Here is a 6,000-nt window from a genome sequence, read left to right as displayed (position 1 = left end):
CTGGATTCTCTGGGGGATGGGGAGCCAGTGGAGTTTGTAAAGGACGGGGGTGATATGGTCACGGATCGGGGAGTGGGTGAGTAGACGGGCAGCAGAGTTTTGAATGTATTGAAGTTTACTGATGATTTTTGAGGGTGAGCCATAGAGGAGGCTGTTGCAGTAGTCCAGACGGGAGGTGATGAAGGCGTGGATGAGAGGGATGGACGGAGACGGGCAATGTTTTTGAGGTGGAAGAAGGCTGTCTTTGTGATGTGTTTGATGTGTTTGTCGAAGGAGAGGGTTTGATCAAAGATGATTCCAAGATTCCGGATGTGAGGGGAGGTGGATACTGGGAGACCATCAATATTGAGGATGAAGTTTTGGGTGGATTTGGTGAGCGTTTTTGGACCAATGATGATGATTTCAGATTTGTTGCAGTTGAGTTTGAGGAAATTTGATTGAAGCCAAGATTTTATTTCAGTGATGCAGTTTGTCAGTGTAGAGTGTGTGGTGGTGGAGATTGACTTGGTGGAGATGAGGAGCTGGATATCATCGGCGAAGCAGTGGAAGTTGAGACCATGACGGCGGATTAATTGTCCAAGGGGGAACAGGTAGAGTATGAAGAGGAGGGGGCCAAGGACTGAGCCTTGGGGGCACCTTGGGGGAGGGGAGCGGTGGGGGATTTACAGTTGTTAATGGAGATGAACTGGTGCCTGTCAGAGAGGTAAGATTTGAACCAGGATAGGGCTGTGCCGGTGATGTTAAAGGAGGTTTCAAGTCGGGTGAGGAGAATGGAGTGATTTATGGTGTCAAAGGCGGCGCTGAGGTCAAGTAGGATGAGGATGTTGAGGTTGCCAGCGTCGGAGGAGAGGAAAAGGTCGTTTGTGATTTTGAGGAGCGCAGTTTCAGTACTGTGGTTGGAGCGGAATCCGGATTGGAAAGTTTCATACAGGTTGTTGGTAGAGAGGTGGTATTTGAGTTGGGAAGCTACAGCATGTTCCAAAACTTTGGACAGAAAGGGTAGGTTGGAGATTGGTCTGAAGTTGTTTGGGGTGTCAGGGTTGAGACCAGGTTTTTTCAGAATGGGGGTGACAGCAGCGATTTTGAGGGATGGCGGGACGATGCCAGTGGACAGGGAGGAGTTTATTGTTGCAGTGATAAGTGGAGAGAGAGCAGGAAGGCTGGCCTTGACAAAGCTGGAGGGGATGGGGTCCAGAGAGCAGGTGGCAGTTTTTATTCCTGTGAAGAGGTCAGAGAGGTCGGTGGTGAAGACTGGGGAGAACTAAGGCAGGGGTTGACAGGATAAGGGGGGGCAGGTGGTTAGAGGGGGAGCAGGTGCATTGGTGGTTAAGGTGCTGTAGATGCTGTCTATTTTGCTTGGAAGAATGAAAGGAATTAGTACGAAAGGATTAGTACGGGTGTCACGGTTTATGGGGAGAAGGCAGGAGAATGGGATTGAGAGGGAAAGATAAACCAGCCATGATTGAATGGCGGAGTAGACTTGATGGGCCGAATGGCCTAATTCTGCTCCAATCACTTATAACCTTCCTTGTCACCAGGAATAGAACAATATTCTAATTTCCAAAAATTATGCAGCAGGATTATGTGAGGTAAAATTTGTTTCCTTGCAGGAGAAGATCAAAGATTCAGGCTATCTTTAAGGCATTACATTTTGATACCCCCAATGATTATAACAATTGTGAGAAATAAAAACCCTTACAATATCCCAGTTTCTAATGTTCCCAATGCTCCTAATGATATCACCCAGGTCTCAAACTGAAAATAACATTTAATGGAGGCTTATAGGTATTGTTTGGAATTAAACACAGGCTATACTGGAGTGTCTTCCTTAATCTTATAATGAATGAACTAGCATCCATTTCATTTTTGTTATCTCCTCTAACACTAGTTCTGTTCTTTTTTCCTATTCTAAAACCTTCTGATTAGAAATGGCAGGAATCTGTAATTTGCTAAACAATATAGATTGCCGTCAATGATGCCAACGAAGTTTATTCACTGGGGACGGTATCCAATATTCCAGGTCCCTCTGAGTTTCCACAGATGCCAGCAATCTGATCTCAACAGCTAAAAGCACTTTACGTTACATTACTTTAAAGATGCAGCGTGGAAACTGGCCCTTCGGCCCACCGAGTCCACGCCGACCAGTGATCAGCCCATACGCTAGCATTATCCCACACACTAGGGACGATTTACAATTTTACCAAACCCAATTAACCTGCAAACCTGTACGTCTTTGGAGTGTGGGAGCACCCAGAGAAAACCCATGCAGGTCACAGGGAGAATGTACAAACTCCGTACTCAGAATCAAACCGGGGTCTCTGGCGCTGTAAGGCAGCAACTCTACCAACGTGCCACCCCAAACGTGAAGCTGGTTGAGCCAGTTTCTTCTCTTTGCACCACTTTCGTTTGCGCTGTTCTCAGGTTTTGCACTGACAGTGTGGGAAGCTTGACTTCCACATTTTAAATACTGTGGTGCATTGCCACCTTGTGGGGAAGATGTATGGATTGCCAAACAGCGGAAAACAAAATCACATTACAACCTTCCGAACACCATTTTTACTACCCTAATAGGCATATATAAAAATATTTATATCATTACATCCTTTAAACTAGAGGTCTGAGTTTCCAATAAGACATTTGAAATTCACGACTGAAATAAGGAAGGCAGTCTCTCAGTTCTTTAGACTTTAGAGATGCAGCATGGAAGCAGGCCCTTTGGCCCACCGAGTTCACGTAGACCAGCTATCACCTCATAAACTCGTACTATTCTATACACTTGGGGCAATTTACACTTCACAGAAGCCAATTAACATACAAACCTGCAAGTCTTTGGAGTGTGGGAGAAAACCAGAGCACCTGGGGAAAACCCACAGAGAGAACATTCCAGGCGAGACAAAGGTTCACCTGCACCTCCTCCAACCTCATCTATTGCATCCGCTGCTCTAGATGTCAACTTATTTACATCGGCGAAACCAAGTGCAGGCTCGGCGATCGCTTCGCTGAACACCTGCGCTCGGTCCGCATTAACAAAGCTGATCTCCCGGTGGCCGAGCACTTTAACTCCCCCTCCCATTCCCAGTCTGACCTTTCTGTCATGGGCCTCCTCCAGTGCCATAGTGAGGCTCGCCGGAAATTGGAGGAGCAGCACCTCATATTTCGCCTGGGCAGTTTGCAGCCCGGTGGTATGAACGTCGACTTCTCCAACTTTAGATAGCTCCTCTGTCCCTCCCTTCCCCTCCTCCTTCCCAGATCTCCCTCTATCTTCCTGTCTCCACCTATATCCTTCCTTTGTCCTGCCCCCCTGACATCAGTTTGAAGAAGGGTCTCGACCCGAAACGTCACCATTCCTTCTCTCCCGAGATGCTGCCTGACCTGCTGAGTTACTCCAGCATTTTGTGAATAAATCGATTTGTACCAGCATCTGCAGTTATTTTCTTATACATACAAACACCAGACAGACAGCACCCATAATCAGGATAGAACCCAGGTCTCTTGTGCAGTAAGATAGCAACTCTAGTGCTGTGCCACTGTGCGACCCCCCAAAAAAGGTTGAGGATGGATTACTGCTACATCGATTTCCATGATGGTTGATGATGCTAATGTGCAATTGGGACTCAGCCACTGGTGTGACAGAAGGTGCTTGATGGGATGGATGGGTGGGAGATGGGACTCTCCTACTGCTGTTTACACTGGGCCTCTGTGGCCCCTTGCTTTGGATGCGAGATTCTCAATGCTGTGCCCCCATTTTCACTTTGAGCAGACATGGGCTGAGGGAGCCACAAGAGTCAATGAGCACGTTACGCTTTACCTCAAAGTCCATGAGAACATACTTGAATTATTTCCTCGGCCTATACTTTAGGACCAGTGACCACAATTCTATCACCTTTAAAATAGTATTGTGTAAAGAGGAGACAGGTCCACCTAAAGTTCTAAATTAAGGCAAACCCAACTATGTTGGTAATAGACAGGAACTTGCAAAAAATAAAACGAGAAACAAAGTGATGGAGTAACTCAATGGGTAAGGCAGCTTCTCTGGAGAAAAGGAATAGGTGACATTCAGTCTGAAGGACAATATTACTGAGGCTACCCTTGGAGTGCTGTGTTCAATTTGGTCTCCCTGCTATGGGAAAAATGCCATTAAGTTGGAAAGAGTGCAGAGAAAGTTGCAAGGATGTTGCCAGGACTCATGCACCTGAGTTATAAGGAAAGGATGGGGAGGCTAGAACATTATTCCTTCCGTGCTGCAGTAGGACGGAATGTACCAGATACTGTGCCTAGGGATGGAAATCAAGGTCAGAGTCATGGCTGGCTGCCTCTCTGATCTTGATTTGTTCACCTGCATTCTTGATTCTAATGCAATGTTGGGATGGGGTGGCCTTGGTTGCTTTGTGCTCAATTAGCCTTGAAGGTTCTGAATAATCTGCAAATGTAATCATTATCAACAAAATGCTGGACTCCTCTGGTCATTCCTTATTTAGATTACGTGCATTCTGTTGAACTTGGCCTTAGGGGCTTGTTGTGCTGATTCTTTACTGTTAAGGCACAATGGAGTTTCTAATGCAAGAGCACCTTGTGCTCATCCAGCTCGGGATTTCATGATCAAACTTGTCAAATCGGGCCTTGTGTTTTCTGGCGGAAAATCCAAGTGTCTCCTCACTGGCACTAATTATGGTGGACCTCGGAGCTTCTCAGACAGTGTGGACACTCTGCACCTGTGGTTTAGTTCAGTTTAGAGATACAGCGCGGAAACAGGCTCTTCGGCCCACCGAGTCCGCACCGGCTTCTGTAAATTGTTCCTAATCCGTAGGATAAAACTATTGCATTGGCAATCGCTGGTCGGTGCAGACTCGATGGGCCGAAGTGCCTGTTTCCACGCTGTATCTCTAAAACTAAAAACCTAAAACTACTGCACCTCTTCTCCCACCACCTTGTAAGTCCTCCCTACTTCACACTCCAGCACAAACATCGGCATGGCAGGACACCATTGATGGCATTAATCTTGACTCAGCAAGCAATCGCTGTGCCAAGCTATTGCGGTGAGGAGCAAGGCAGTTGTATAGGCCCACAGTCAGATCACTGACTTCTCCTGCTCAGCCCCCTCCCCCTTCACTCATTTCTCCCTCCTGGACCCTTCCCCCTTTCTTTCCCTCTCAGTTCTCCGGTTTGGCTCCAGCTCACTCCCACTTTCCAACTGTCCACCTAGCAACCTGCAGCCCAGGCCCATAACCCACACACTCTCTCAGACGATCCTTAGGAGGAAACAGCCTGCACGTTGCTGCCTGGAGTCAACAGATTGCTGCCCCTCGTTCTCAGAGCAGCTGCCCATAGGTACCACCAAAGCTGTGTCTAAAACTCTAATGCTGTGTCTAATCTAACCAGACTTCTGGCTCAGCCACTGTTCCTGAACCCACAAGGCTTTTGTCTCTTTGCCACCTGTAAACCTCTGAATGTTTGCCTCCCAATGCTGCCCCCTAAACAAAAGATAGACACAAAATGCTGGAGTAACTCAGCGGGTCAGGCAGCATCATTGGAGAAAAGGAATAGGTGATGTTTCGAGTCGAGACCCTTCTGCCCCTAAGCAAACTGGATCCAAGTCCAAATATGACATGGATAGGAGGGGATCTTGAGAGGGGGGATTTCCCATCATGCCGCTCGAGGTGGTGGCAGTGGGAAGATTGCAACATGGTGCTGAAAGATCCTTGGTTAGCTGCAGCACTGCATCTTGCAAACGCTGCAGACTGCAGCATTGGTACATCAGTGGGCATAGTGCAGAATGTGATAATGGTACACCAATGGTAAAGCAGCAACTCTGGGGAGATGTTGTGGGTCGAGACCCTTCTCCAGTCTGAAGAAGGGTCTCGACCCGAAACATCACTCACTCCTCTCCAGAGATGCTGCCTGTCTCGCTGAGTTACTCCAGCGTTTTGTGTCTGTCTTCGGTATAAACCAGTATCTGCAGTTCCTTCCTACACATCAATGGCGAAGGTGCAGAATGTGGCA

Source organism: Rhinoraja longicauda, chromosome 15 (assembly GCF_053455715.1).
Source record: "Rhinoraja longicauda isolate Sanriku21f chromosome 15, sRhiLon1.1, whole genome shotgun sequence".
Lineage (NCBI taxonomy): Eukaryota > Metazoa > Chordata > Chondrichthyes > Rajiformes > Arhynchobatidae > Rhinoraja > Rhinoraja longicauda.
Note: the sequence above shows the minus strand (reverse complement) of the source record.